Genomic DNA, 16,050 nt, shown 5'->3' with positions numbered 1-16,050 from the left:
AAAGTACAATAAATAACATTTAACAATGATAGTCTATTAAAATAATTTACATTTTAATTGATGAGTAAGAACAAATTTAGGAACTTTCAGGATTATTTTAATATCATTTTTTTCCCCAGTGATATGTGGAATTGCCAATTTATGAGCATGCTGGTGAAACCTCCATATACAGATTAGGACATATAAGAGCAGAAATTACTATTTCTTTTCTAATGTTATGTTAATACACATGAAAGAACATATGATTTCTGTCTAAATATTTAATTTTCAAAAATGGTGTTTTATTACTCTAAGAGATGAAATCTGAACAAGAAAGCATGCACAGTATTGGTATGGGAGATGACAGTGAATGAAAAACAAAGATAATGCAAAGAACTACCTCATGGTGCAGATTGCTTTGCAGATTATGGGACATAGAAAAATATCTTTTTTTCCCCTCTCGAGTTTAACTCTACTATACATAAGAATGAATATTTGACCTTGGGGAAATGTGTGCATGTGTAAATGCATGTGCGTGTGTGCCTGTGTGTTTATGTGTGCGTGTGTGTGTGTGTGAGATTTGAGAGTTACTCACTGGTCACTATGAAAGAGAGAAGCAGTTTGCCTTGGAGCCCCACCCCCAACAGGAGCACAAGATGACAAGCGAGGGTCATGGGTGTGAACGTTCCAGAGCTACTGAGCTCTGAATTTCCTTGCCCTGCAGCTGGGAGCAGCATGCCAGCAACTTCTAAAAAAAGGAAAAGAAAACAAAGACAGAGAAGCATATTATCATACACTGTAGGAGAGACCAGGAAGGGCAACTTTACTTGGAGATTTCATTCCTATCTTGGCCTCTACCATGGGACTTGGGGGCCAAGGTGATCTCTCTCTGTTCTGTACTGAATTGTGTTCCTTCAAAATTCATATGTTGAAGTTTTAACCACCAATGTGATTGTATTTGTAGATAAGGCCCTTAGGAGGTAAAGGTTAAATGATTTTGTAAGGGTGGGGCTCTAATCTTATAGAATTGGTGGATCTGTAAGAAGAAGGAGAGAGAGATCTCTATGGACATGCACCAAAGAAAGGCTATGTGAGCCCACAGTGGAAGGCAGCCACCTGCAAGCCAGAAAGAAAGCTCTCACCAGATCTTAGTTTTCCAGCTTCCAGAACTGTAAGATACATTTCTGTAGGTTAAGCCACCCAGTCTATGGTATTTTGTTATGGCAGCCTGCACAGGCTAAGACCCTCCTCTTCCCTTAACTTTTCTGCCACCACAATCTGTCTCCCTGGATCTCTCTGGAGTTTTGGACTAACTCGGCCTTTGTCAGTCTTTTCACTCAAGAGGAACACTTGAAATATCTTTTAAGGCTCAAAAACTTGCGTAAAAATTATTGTATTGAGGTTGTTCCAGTTCTGCATGTAAGGAGCTGGGAAGTAGCCATTCCATACTTAAAAATAAAAAGCTGAATGGACTGAAAATACCAAAAAGCAATAAAAACAATGACTGAAAAAACAAAAGAGAATATCCAAGGACTGTGGGACAACTACAAAAAATGTAACATATGTATAACAGGAATATAAGAAGGAGAGAAATTTTCCCAAATTAATGTCAGACACCAAACCATGGATAAGGAAGCTTAGAGAACACCAACCAGGCTAAATGCCAAAAAAAAAGTGTACCTAGGCATATCATTTTCAAACTAGAGAAATCAAAGATAAAGAAAAATCCTGAAAGAAGCCAGAGGAAAAAAAATATCCTATTTTTAGAGGAACAAGGATAAAAATTACATCCAACTTCTCCTCAAACCACATAAGCAAGAAGAGAGTGGAAGGAAATATTTAAAGTGTTGAGAGAAGAATCCATCTACCTAATATGCTGTATTCTATAATGCTCTCTTTGAAAAGTAAAGGGGAGATGAAAACTTTCTCAGACAAACAAGAATTGAGGGAATTGAAGCAGTAAATCTGTTTGATAAGAATTGTCTAAAGTAAGTTCTTGAAGGAGAAAAAAATATATAGGTCAGAAGTTCAGATCCACAAAAGTAAGGAAAAGCATCAAAGAAGGAATAAATGAAAGTGAAATAAAAACTTTGCTTTTCTTATTCTTAATTGATCTAACAGATAACAGTTTGTTCAAAATAATAACACCAACAATGTATTTGATTATATATGCTTATGTATATATTTTATATGTATATATGTGTGTGTATGCTTATATGAATGAAATATGTGAAATGAGTGACAGCAATGATACAAGGAACAAGAGGAAGGAATTAGGATTATTTGTTCTTATAAAGTAATCACACTACCTATGAAGTAGTAAGTATAGAGTTACTTGAAAGTGGATGTGGCTTAATATGGCAAACTCTAAGGCAACTACTAAAACAAGTTTTTAAAAAAGTATAACTGATATGCCAAGAAAGAAAGAAAATGGAATCACATAAAATGCTGTCAAAACCACAAAAGTCAGAAAAAGGGTGGAAGACAAAAAAAAAAAAAAAAAAGAACAAGGGCAACAAACAGAAAACAATAAGAGATATGGTAGATGATAATTCAACTCTATCAATAATCACTCTGAACAGCAATGGTTTAGAAGTACCCATTAAAAGACAAGGATTGTCGGAGGGGACCAAAAACACAACCTATCTATATGTTGTCTACTTTAATCTATATGTTAATCCACTTTAAATATAAAGATACATATAGATTAAAAGTCTATTGGTAGAGAAAAGTATACCATGCTAACACTAATCAAAAGAAAGCAGGAGTAGCTATATTAATTTAAGACAGAGCAGATTTCAAAGTAAGGAAATTTATCAGAAATTTATAAAGAAGTGATAAAAGGGTCAATTCTTCAAGAAGACAATAATTCCTAACATGTATGTGCCTAACAATAAAGTGTCAGACTACATAAGGCAAAAACTGATAGAACTGCAAGGAGAAATATGTGAATCCACTATCATTGTTAAACAACAGCATTCCTCTCAGAATTGGACAGATCTACCAGGCAGAAAATCAGAAAGGACATAGCTGAACTCAACAACATCATCAACTGAATGTAACTGACATCTATGGACTACTTCATCCAAAACCAAAATACATATTCTTCTCAAGCTCACATGTAACATTTACCAAGATATATCACAATCTGGGCCATAAAGCAGATCTTAACAAATTTAAAATAATAGAAATCATGAAATGTCTGCTTTCAGATCAAAATGGAATTAAATTAGAAATCAATAAGAGAAAGATAACTAGAAAGTCCCAAAATTCATGGAGATTAAACAACACATGTCCAAGTAACACATGGGTCAAATATGTAATATCAAGAGAAATTTTTAAATATTTTGAACACTGGAAATATATGAAGAGAGTAGATTTCAGGTGCACTCATCAGACACACGAAAAAGGTTACTATGTGAGGAGATATGTTACTTGTCTTGACTGTAGTAATCATTTCACTAAATATATGTATATCAAACAGTCATGTTGTATATCTTACATATACACAATTTGTATTGTGTATATATATAAATAAGTGGGGCACCGGGGTGGCTCAGTTGGTTAAGTGTCTGCTCTTGGCTCAGATCATGATCCTGGGGTGCTGGGATCAAGCCCCACATTGGGCTCCCTGCTCAGCAGAAGTCTGCTTCTCCCTCTCCCTCTGCCCCTCCTCCCCACTCGGGCTCTCTCCCTCAAATAAATAAGTAAAATCTTTTATATATATATATATTTATACACCCACACATTTTGAACTATACATGAATACAAAATAAAATGTGAGAATTATTTTTTTAAGATTTATTTATTTATTTTAGAGGGGGCTGAGGAGCAGAGGGAGATGGAGAGAGACACTCTCAAGCAGACTCCACGTTCAGCGCAGAGCCCCACACGGGGCTCAATCCCAGGACCCTGGGATCATGACCTGAACCAAAGTTAGACTCTCAACTGACTGAGCCACCCAAGTGTACCTTTGTATACAATTTTTAATGCACTCTTTCATTTTTCTTTAAACCCTGGGCTGCAGAATAAAGGCCATAGTCTTAGAGTGGTGCCCAGTGCTGCTTCCTGTCTTGCCTCTCCTTATCTTCAACTTTCTGTTCTAGGAGTGTCAACTGCTTGTAATTTCCTTCTTCTCTCCCAAGCCCCATCCTCACTCATTTTGCTTCATCTGCCTTCTGTGTACCATTTCTCATTCCCACTTCGACTTGTTCTTTGAACCTCATCTGAATCTGACTGCTTTTTACCCTTAAGTCTTCCTATAGGTGCCACCTTTTTGAAGACACACTCCTTGACCAGGTTTTCCATTCCCAGGCAACCTGAGGTGCCCTCATGAGTATTTTATTATGTACTTTAACTATCTGTATTACTTTACCAACCATGCTGTAGTATTCTTATTTGTGCCTCTATGAGTTCCTTGAGGGTGGCTTTTCTTTTTCATTCCTATAACCCTAGTATTTAGCAGAAAGACTGCATAAATCATATACTCAATAAATTTTAATTGTATTAAATGAGTTAATTCAAATACAGAAACCTGGGGGTTTCAATTCCAGATTTATTCATTATCTACTTGAATTTTGGCAGAGTGCTTCTCTTAAGTGAGCATGGTTTTTCTTACCTGTTAAAGAGAGATCATAATATCCACCCAAACAACTATGAATGTTAAGATCAAATAAGACAATGCAATCACACAGCCCCTTATAAGTAATACATATGTATAGTTATATATAGTTATATATATAATCATATCTGTTTATATATAACTATGCTAACATATTAGATTATTAAGTTTGTGTCTTCTTTTTACCTTGTATTTTTTCCTCTTATTTTTAAATTTTTTTTACGTTTGTATTTAAATTTCAGTTAAACATACAGTGTACTATTAGTTTCAGGTGTATAATAGTGATTGAACACTTCCATGTAACACCCAGTGCTCATCACAAACGCACCCCTTAATCCCCATCACCTATTTCACCCAGCTCCCCACCCATCTCCCTTGTATTTTTAAAAATTTTATTTCACTTGATGTTTCAGTTGGGTTGAATTTGCCTTATACATCTTAAAATTCCCATGTTATCAGAAATATCAGAAATGGTGTTTAAATATACAGTTGGAAGAGTCATGCTGTGAAGTATTCCATCAACAAGTTGAATCTAAGCTAAGACCATGTCTAACTTAAAACATATAGATATTTTCGAGTTGATACTGCTTATCCAAACCAAACTCTTGGCTTTCATTGTGTGTGGCAAGCAGGGATATATCTTGGAAATTAGGATTCATGCAACATGATACTTCTGAAAAGGTTCACACTGTGTAAAAAGTCCATTTGTGACCAGACGCTACCTGATATGTAATCCCAGCCCCATTTTGCATTTTTAATACAGGCAAAATACCCATTAAAACAAATACATTTAAAACATAAAAGCTATTTATTATTTACTCTATTGATTGAGTTAATCTTTAAGTTAATACTTAAGTTAATACCACCTGTGTGGTTCAGTTGGTTAAGGGTCTGACTCTTGATTTTGGCTCTGGTCATAATCTCATGGGTGCTGAGATCAAGCCCTACATTGTCGGGCTCCATCCTTAGCAGAGAGTCTGCTTAAGGATTCTCTCCCTCTGCCTGTCTCCCCACTCATGTGCCCTCTCTCTTTTTCTCTCTCTAAAATAAATAAATAAGTCTTTAAAATAAATAAAAACAAATATAAGAATGAAATATAAGAATGAAAATGGATGAAAAAAAATCCGGATAAAACTAGAAAAATTTAGGCCAGGGTTATAAAATAAAATGGTTCGTGCAACCAGGCAGATATTTTTGCAAATGAGCAAAGTCTGCAGGGCATAACATCCAGGATTTACAGCCCCTCAGTGCTAGTGATTGCGGCAAAGTAGCTCAGTCCCTCCTTGAACAGGTCAGGCTTTATCAGTGCCCGCCAGTCTGGCCGTGCAAGTATATGGATCCAGTATTGCCAGAACTTCAGACTTTTCATGAGAAATTATAAATCCATATTTTACATGAATATTCTAGATTTTAAAATGTTATTTCCATTTGTTTAAGTTGTGCAAAGGCCAAAAAAACACAGCTTTGAATCAAATCAGGCTTCTTGTCTACCAGTTTGCAAAATGTAGGCACAAACAACAGAACAAATGAGGATATAATTGAATATAAGCTGAATATCTTCCAACAGTACAGTATTTTTTTAAATGAAGAGAATTCTCACTGCAGTGGCTATTAAAACACGGTATTGCAATTAGTATTTGTCATCTCATTGGGTTATTGGATAATTTTTATCTTCTCATATCAGGGAAATATATGGCGACTAGGCTATGCCCAAGAAAAGTCTTTCAAAATAGCATGTTTGGAAAGATTGGGAAAAAGTTACTCTGAGAAGTATCAAAACAGTTACAGTTGTTCACCTAGCTTTGCATAAAAATTAAGTATGGTATCTCACTGTCTTTGGGCTTTTGCATATTCTGATTCCTCTGCATAAAATTCTCTTCTCTCTAGTCTTTACATGGTTAATTCTGCCTGGATAACATCTCCAGAAAGGCTTCTTTGCACTCCCAAAACTTAGTCACCCCTCTGATATTGTTTTGTTTTGTTTTGTTTTGTGTTTACCATATTTAGTGTATTTTCCCATCATAGCACATCCCCCCTGTATGGCTTCTTTATTTCTTTTCTTTCTCAGAATCATGCATTCTTTGAGGACTTTGTCTAGATTATTTTTAAAACCTAGGACCAAGCATAATAGTAGACATAGACATGTAGTAGGTAATTAATAAATAATAATGAATACATAAATGAATCAATCACTAAATTGATCGATGAATGGATGACTCCCCTGTCTGGCGTAGTTGTACGCTGGTTACTACTGTTTTTCATTCCTCATTAATTTCCATGCTATCCAGGAACAATACTTGGCCTTGCTAACATTTATAGTATGTTGACAATTTTTACTTGCAGATGTGATAAGAGAATTAAAGATACTAGCATTAGTTACTATGTGCCATATTTCATTATATAATCCTGACAAAAACTCCAAAAGGTATTATTATTCTCATTTCACAAATAAAGAAAAATAGCTCTAGAGTTTGAGAAACTTGTCTAAGCTCACACCTCGAGTAAGTGAAGGAGCCATGATTCCAAATGAAATTACTTTCAGCTTCAGAATTTATGGTTTTCCCATGATAACATGTCTGCATGTGAGCTCCAATGGAAAGGGCAGTTTCACTGACAGAGTAACACTGACCTTCACAGGATATTCCCAAGAGTGATTTACTCCTAACAAGCCATAACTGGGTGCATGGTAAATTGGATGTACATGTTCTCTATTAAAAAGAGACTGTTATTTAAAATTTCATTTAAAATGTCAGAATATGGGGTGCCTGGGTGGCTCAGTCGGTTAAACATCTGCCTTCAGCTCAGGTCATGATCCCAGGGTCCTGGGATAGAGCCCCGTGTCAGACTCCCTGCTCAGCTCAGAGCTTGCTTCTCCCTCTCCCTCTGCCATTCCCTCCACTTGTGCTCTCTGGCTCTATCGCTCTGTCAAATAAATAAAATCTTAAAAATAAAATAAAATGTTAGAATATCTTTTTTGTTTCTGGAAATTTAATTTGCTTAAAACACTTTTATGATCTCTATTATTATGTAGATAAACTTTTCCATTATCTTAGGAGACAGGAATAACAGAACAATTTTTCTGGTTCTACAAATGTCTCCACATCCTATCTCTTGGTAAGTTGAACACAAATTTTCATAGAAGTTTCCAGAATATTCTGAAAGGAAAGGGATTAAGTCACTGAAAAAAACCCTTCTCCTTTAAAGTTGAATATCTGTAGAATGGCTTTACTTAATTGAGGTTATCTTTGATGAGATTAACTAGCAAGAAAATATGCCAGTCAGTTCCTTCTTTCTCCCTTCCTACACCTACAGAAATGTACAATTAGGATAAGGTTAATTTGGTTCAAGCTCACTACCAAAATAAAATTGCATTTGCCATCTTGTTGAAAAGAATAACAAGAAATTAATAATAGGTTTCTACCATTAATTTTTTAAATGAAAATTGTCTTTAGAATAGGCTCCTTGGGCTCTCCACAGAGTGGAATTTAGAGAAAACAATGAGGCCACTGCAATATACTGAACACTATCTAGTTTTAAGAAGCAGGGTTGACATGCTTCCATTTAAACTCTTGTTATTAAGTTTGAACAAATGCTCTGCTTCTCTTATTTGCTTAGATAATGCCTACTAACCTTAAAATACTCTGTTCAGATTTTACCTGCATTAGGAAGGCTTCTATATCAGAATACAAAGAGAAAAACAGATATAAACCCCTCTGAGTATTTATTTATTTATTTTAAAGATTTTATTTATTTGACAGAGAGAGACACAGCGAGAGAGGCAACACAAGCAGGGGGAGTGGGAGAGGGAGAAGCAGGCTTCCCACGGAGCAGGGAGCCCGATGCGGGGCTCCATCCCAGGACCCTGGGATCATGACCTGAGCGGAAGGCAGACACTTAACGACTGAGCCACCCAGGCGCGCCGCCCCCCCCAACCCAGGCCCCGAGTATTTAAAACACAGGAAATTAGCACAGGAAATTGACTTTGCATATAAAGGACAAGTTTAGGAATCTAACCAGGGCCGAGTGGGTCAACTCTGAGAGTAGGGAAAGCAGAAAACCATCCCTAAGCTTGACAGACAAAGGGAGAAGACAGGATTATTGGAATCAGCTAGAGGAAACTGGAATCCTGGCCGAACTTGTCAGTAGGAACTGGCGTCACAAAAATAACTTGCCTGTTTGCTTCCCTCACTTCAGTGTCAACCACAGTCCATAGCCTCTAGGACATCAGCTGACTCAGGAGGCCAAGAAACAATCTACTGAGGTGAGCACTCCTGAGGTACAGAGCAAGGAAAGAATGAGGCAGGGTATGAGGCACAGAAGAGTCCCTGTTGGCTCTTCTCTCACCTAAAACAGGAGTCTCCACTTCTCGATTTGCATCCGTGTTAGATGTTGTTCTTAGGGCCCTGTGAAATATGACTGCATCACTTTGCATTGTGATTAGCTATTTACTTGTGCGGGAGATGCTGAGATGCATGAGATCAGGGACTGTGAATATTTGATGACTAAATGAATAAAAGAATCAGTTCTCCACAGTGCTCTCTTCACCTGTTAACACACAATACCACTTTATTTTCAGTCCCATGGAGCTGATTGGTTTCCAAAAACTCATGGCTATAGCCCTTAGAGGCTAAGGCTTGCCCCATGTAATTGAACCTGGATGGATAATCGGTTGGACCTAATCCCTGGACGTTAGAGCCAAATGTAACATGAGATTTTAGCTATTCCTTTCCATCCTGTCATTCTGTAAATATACTGCCATGCCTCAAGGTATTCCAAAATAGGCAGTACAAATTTTATGCCTGGGAAAGAATAAAATGCTTCCTTCATATTACAGAAATGATAACCATAGATTTTAATGTTAATATTTTATATTATCTTATTGCAAAATCGTGGGATCTTGTTATAAAATATTTTCCTTCTTTTAGATAAAAGAGAAAATAGGAAGTCGGATCAGTAGAATAGTTTCATTCATTACAGCAGGCACTTTCTTTCTTATTGTGAAGAGACATCCTATAAAGTCTTTTGGTGCCAAATATCCCTGCAGCTCAGATGTGTCTGAATTGAAGTGTGACTCTTTCACAAAAGGGCTTGTAAACTGAGAGTGTTTCCCAAACTATGCTCCATGGTATATGAGTAATGCAAGGGCTTAACAATCTGTTACCTGAATAGATAATTCTCTGGTCAAACGAATTTAGGAAATGATGAATTAAACAAGAACAGACAAGTTTCTTTACTGAAGAAATTTTTATTATAAGATGTTAGGTGCTTTGAATCTCCAAGAAAGAAAAAGAATTATTTTTTAGCAGAACACTTGTATAAAAGTGAGATTTTGAGATTTGTGAGAAATTCTACAAAAAAAAAAACCCACAATTTATTGTCAAATAGACAAAACAACTGCTTGACATTGATTTTTATTGGGTAAATAAATGAATAAATAATAGTATTTTATAGAAGGTACAAATTCAAAAATTACAAAAAGAAAATTTCATATATTTTTAAATTCTTTAGTGCTAACTTTAAAGTGAGATTTTTCAAATTTAAGATTATTTAGCGTTCCTACCTGATTGAATTAATAAAATCTTTTTGTAGGAAGAAGTCCCGTTGAATGGAAAGCTGTGTTACTGCATCTGATTCTCTTATCCACATCTACAACTTTCGATTATGAGATCATACCAAAAAATGCCATCCTTCATCGGGCAAGAGTATAGCTTAATATCAGTATATGAGGAGGAAATAGAAAGTTCCTGAAGTGTTAGATTTGTGACCTCTTATTTACAAAATAATCATAGTTGTCAAAGTTGTCTAGTGAAAAATGAAGACTGATAAGAAAAGTCATTCATTAACTTAACAAATATTTGATTTCCTATTATGTACCAGGCATAGGTAGTTATAAACACTTAGCTCTTTAGAATAACAATTACCTTAATATAGGTGTAAATTTTAGTTTCTACAGATAAATCCTCTAGTTCCTGGAGATTTTCAGGCCCTCCTATTGTAACTGTTTACTTACTTTTATATTTTATGTCTATTGGAATATTAATCTAGTGGAGAAAATTTTCTGTGTGGGTGTCTCATATTTCTAGAAAAATAGTTGAGTTATGAGACTAAGCTTCTGTAGCTAACTAATAAAACTAGATTTGATTACGGCAACATTTCTTCCAAATGTGTATTTTCTAAAACTATAAAATGTTTATTATATTATGTTCTTTTAATATATGTAATAATATAACTACTGTCTATTTTTTTAAATTTTGCTTTCAAAAAAACCAAAATTTTGAAAAGTTTGCTCTTTTAAAAGTTTGGTTTAAGCAAAAGAATGGCTTCAAATCAAGAGTTGGTGGTAATTTGCTTATAAAATGTCCCCAAGTTCCTGTAAAAATATAAAGAGAAAATAGAAGAGCAAAACAAAAAATCCACAGCCAACATCTTGACTAAAATGAGGTGATAACACATCCATAGGAAATCCAGAACATGGGCAAATAAGACTAAATCAGTAATGACAGTAAATATAAATGTTACAGATGTTTTGGAAAGCAATTTGGCAAATCCTAACAAAGTACATATATATACACTGAGACCCAGAAATCCCATTCCTAGGTATATTTGAAAACCTAAAAAAATATTCAGTAAGTTCATAGAAATATTGTTTGCAGTGGCAAAAAATTAACAACAACCCAAATATATCTCAATAAGAGAATAGATTGATGGACTTGCTGTACATTCCTACAATGAAATACAGTAGATAAAAATAATGACGTGAACATGGATAAATATGTATGATTCTCACAAACAATACTGAGCAAAAATGTTTTAAAATGCAGGTCGCATTGGAGCGCCTGGGTTGCTCAGTCGTTAAGCGTCTGCCTTCGGCTCAGGTCATGATCCCCGGGTCCTGGGATCGAGCCCTGCATTGTGCTCCCTGCTCCGCAGGAAGCCTGCTTTTCCCCCTCCCACTCCCCCTGCTTGTGTTCCTTCTCTTGCTGTCTTTCTGTCAAATAAATGAAGTCTTTAAAAAAAAAACAAAATAAAATAATAAAATAAAATAAAATGCAGGTTGCAGAAGAATATTAAGGAATGATAATTTTATGTATAATTTTAAAATTTGCAATGAAAAATGTTGTTTAAGATAGGCCCTAAAGAACACATATATGTGGATATATGTATACATATATGTATGATATGCATATACAATACATATAATATACAATATATGTTATATACATATATCATACATATAATATACAATATATATTATATAGATATTTACATGAAATTTATGGAAACAACAATCAGTGGGTGTAGGCTATTGGTTGCACTAGGACATGGAGGAGAATGCTGTAGGGAAGGTTTCCACATCCATTTTAACTGCATTAGTAACATCTCATTTCTGAAATAGGTGGTGGCTCCATCCATGAGTTATCAGTGTATTACTCTTTACAGCTTTTAGTGCCTCAAATACTTTATAATAAATTGAAAAAGTCAACTAAACCATTTTTCCCCTGACTCTATGAAATATAGTTCTCTAGTTACACCTGTGACCTAGAGCAAATCTCTGTATAGTCTCTTTTTATACCAATCCCCAGTGTGTATACTCCCCTGTGCCACACACAGACAGATATTGTTCCTTTTGGTTTTCTTGTCAGAAGTTCATCATTATTATTTAATAACATTTGCCAAGTAGATATAAATAACTTGCTATTCAGGACCATTGTAGAGCATGGGCCTTTTCAAGAAACCTCATTTTTGCCCTGAATAGTAGCCTGGCATCCAGACATTTACAGCAAATCAAACTTTCTCTGCTCAGGACTGGAGAAAAAGAGTAAGGAATGACCCCTTGGTTCCCGGGTCTCTCACCCAACAAGGTATTGTGCCTCTTTAGTGCCTAATGATTCTCTAATGTTCTCCAAAATATCAGCACTTCACATGAGGGTTTCCACTTACTTCTCCTTTCAATTTAAAAACAGAATGACCAAATTATACAAAATTTTCACATGTGATTGTTCCATACTCTCCTTAGACTTTAACTGGCTATCATCATATGGCCTAAAACACTGTCTCTGATTTCGGACATAAACTTTGCCATTTCTCTTTAGAGGAATAAAAAACTGTTTCATATAACATGACCCTGACCTATCTTCGTATTTCCAGTATACCCAGATTTTTCCATCCCGACATGTTTGCAATTCTGGGAGACAGTGTATACTGACATAGAGATTTATTGCCAGAAGCTTCCCAGTGGAGTCAGTGGTCACAATTCACATGTGTTTGAAATGAGCATTCCAGGACAAAATGATTAATTTCTCTTTAAAACCCAAAGGATAAAATACCATACTCACAAGCATTACTACCTCTGTGTTTGCTCAGTCTCTCCTTTGTTCATTTGCTTCTCTTTACATTTTCCTCACATTATTTTGCTTTTATTTTTAAGCAATGAACCAAGTTATTGTTATTCAGGAGAAAAACTTATAAATGTGTAAAAGAATTTTATTCTGCCATGGATGCCTTAAAAAAATGAAGTACAGAAGAAAATGTAAAACTGAAGTAAAATAAAATGCTAGCACTAAAAAGTACATTAATACTCCCAGTTTGGTATCCTCACTTTGTAAAGGTAGAAATCCAGAAAGTTTAAGTGCCTACTCCTAAGTCATTTCATTCATGCAGGGGATTGAGAAAGAATGGGGATCCAGATCTTCCAGTTCTGAGGGTCAGGAATCTCTGAGCTTGTAGAATGATACCAGAAGTTTTATTATCAGGCTTTCATACTTTGGCTTAAAGCTCTGATCAACGTTAAAATGCTTACCCCCTTCCTTCCTTCCTCCAAAAAGTGTCCCCAGAACAATTAACATTTTAATTCTTTGTCCACTATACCATGCCACAAAGCAGCTATAGATAAGAAAAAAAAATTATGTAATAAATTATTTTAACCATCATAATATCAAATGGAAGTGACTTATAAATGTCAGATTGCCTAAATATTTCAGCTACATTAAAAAATATGTGTATATATTCTTGCCCCGTGTGTGCAAGGTAATGTAACTGTCAGTTAGCAGTATATGTGGCAAGGTTTTTATTTATGTATTAACTATCAAGTATTGTCTATTTCTTTAGTATTTATATCTCACTATCAAAAAGTATTTTCTGAGCCTAATAAATGGAGCATTGTTAAATAGCAAACTAGCAAAACCATTAACATAAGGATTTAAAAGAAAAAAAATTTAAGAGCCACTTCTACTCAGTTCTATACCCCAAGCTCCAGCCATGGTCTTCACTGCTGAGTGTAAAAAGGTGAATGAGGTCTGGTCCCAATATCATGGGGTATCTCACATCCTAATGGACCATTATTGTAAAGCAGGCAAACTCTCTCTGTAGACAAAATTGATTGCACACTCATCAAAATATCTACAAAACAAGCAGGGAGACTGTGAATAGAAAGAACTTTTCTCTAAAGTTCCAAAGAATTTTAGAGAGTCCAAGAATTTTAGGGTTAGAGAGGATCTTAAGAGGTCATTTATTCCTACACTTTAAATTAGTCCTGTATCTTACGCATCTCGACTGAGTGACTCTTTGGGTTCTGCTTGACCAACTCCAGTTATTGATGCTACATTCCATTTTGAAATTTCTCTAATCACTAAATTCTCCCTTAATATAAACTGAGTTACCCAAAACCATGTGTACCAGTCTGTGGATTCAAATGGGGTCCCAATTAAAACATCTGTACTCCAGGGGCTTGTGCCCCACACTGGCTCACGTAGGAACCCAATTCTTTCAAATTATCTCCCTCAACTCCTTGTATTTCCGATTGTCCCAGAAAATGTCTCAGAAGAACCGATCAACACATCAAATCAAATGTCCAGTAAACTGTCATGTAGAACCTGCCACTACTGTTAGGCGTGGTTGTCTCCCACTAGTGACTTGTCACCATCCGCCCCATTCCCTGGGGTCAGCAGTAGCTGGGACAGCCCTGAGCTGTACAGTAATCTGTAGAGCAGTGAGAAGACATCATTTCTCCCACTTTTGTGGTGTACTCTGTTGCTGCTGATATGGCCCATACCATCCCTCCCTGACCCAGTGTCTTCCAGGGCTTTTAATTCACTGCCCAGCCTCATCTCCACTCACAGGATAGATTTGACTCCAAAAGGAGCTGAGTTCTGAGATGAATGTGAATAACAGGTACGAAACTGTATTCAGAAAACCTTTTCCCTAAAATTGCTAAGGCGTTGATACTGGAAGCTCCGTTATTCCTGCAAATGGAGTTCTAGGATCACCTGACCAATTGATCAGTCAGGTCTATATCCTACTGAGAGGCACAGCTTAGATTCAACCTTGAATCTGTGATAGATGGGAATTGAGTAAGGTTGTGTGTCTTGTTATATGTCTAATATCCCCTACAGTTAGGACACATAGAAAAAAATTAACAACGATAATAATCATAATAATAACAACATATCCTGAGTAATACAACCTTGTAGGTAATATTTTGTTTAATCCTCACAGCAATTCTATGAAGTGGATACTGTTATTATTCTTATCTTATAGATGAGTAAAGTACATCAGGAAAGGACTAATTAATGTGTTTATACATAATCACAAGGCTAATAAGTGGTGGGAATGGAACTTGAACGCAGACTCTCTAACTGCAGAGCCTGTGGGCTTAACAGTCACATGTCACCTTCTTACCCTCTAAACAGAAGAGGCTCAAGAAATATTTTGAGGCAATGACTGTAACTATCTCTTGTAATATGAACACATTGATTCTTAACTCCCTTCTGGAGACATAAACAGTGTGTGTTCACAAAGGAGGCAGTCACACATTTAAAGATAGTTCACATGCCCCTCAGCCATCAGAGGGTTTTGCCGTTTCAGTCACAAAGAGAGTGTAGGTACTGGTTACCCATGTACCTCTTAGGGGTGACTTGAGGATCAGAATTCTGTGCCACTCTAGGAATCTGAAAATGTCTCCGCTTTCTTTGAGTGAGTGGTTTGAGCATTTAGTCAACCTTTCCTGGAAAACAGTTTTTAAAATTTTGTTTCTTCTGTCCTTCTCTCCAAACCTATTTCCCACCAGTCCTTTAAACATCCATTAGCAAATATCTGGAGATGCCCTCCTGCATGACAATCTATGCTCTTCAACTTTCCTATGCTTTTCTCCACACTGTCTCTCCTGCATCTAGACACTGGCTCATCACAGGTTCTGGAGTGCATTCTATGCCAGCTTGTCTCATCTTGGAAATGTTTAAAGTAGGTACATTTACACAAAGGTTGTGATTTATTAGAATTTTATGTATTGAGTCATCAGGAGGCTTTGTTTTAAAAAGTGTTAATAACTAGAGAAGACAATGCTTAATTCAAAAGAATTAATCCCTAACAATGGACTAAGAGGTTTTTTTTTTTTAAAGATCCTTTATTTATTTTAGAGAGAGCGAGTACGAGTAGGGGGAGGGGCAGAGGGA

This window comes from Zalophus californianus, chromosome 7, assembly GCF_009762305.2.
Source record: "Zalophus californianus isolate mZalCal1 chromosome 7, mZalCal1.pri.v2, whole genome shotgun sequence".
NCBI lineage: Eukaryota > Metazoa > Chordata > Mammalia > Carnivora > Otariidae > Zalophus > Zalophus californianus.
The sequence above is the reverse complement of the archived record's forward strand: the minus strand, read 5'-3'. Positions refer to the sequence as shown.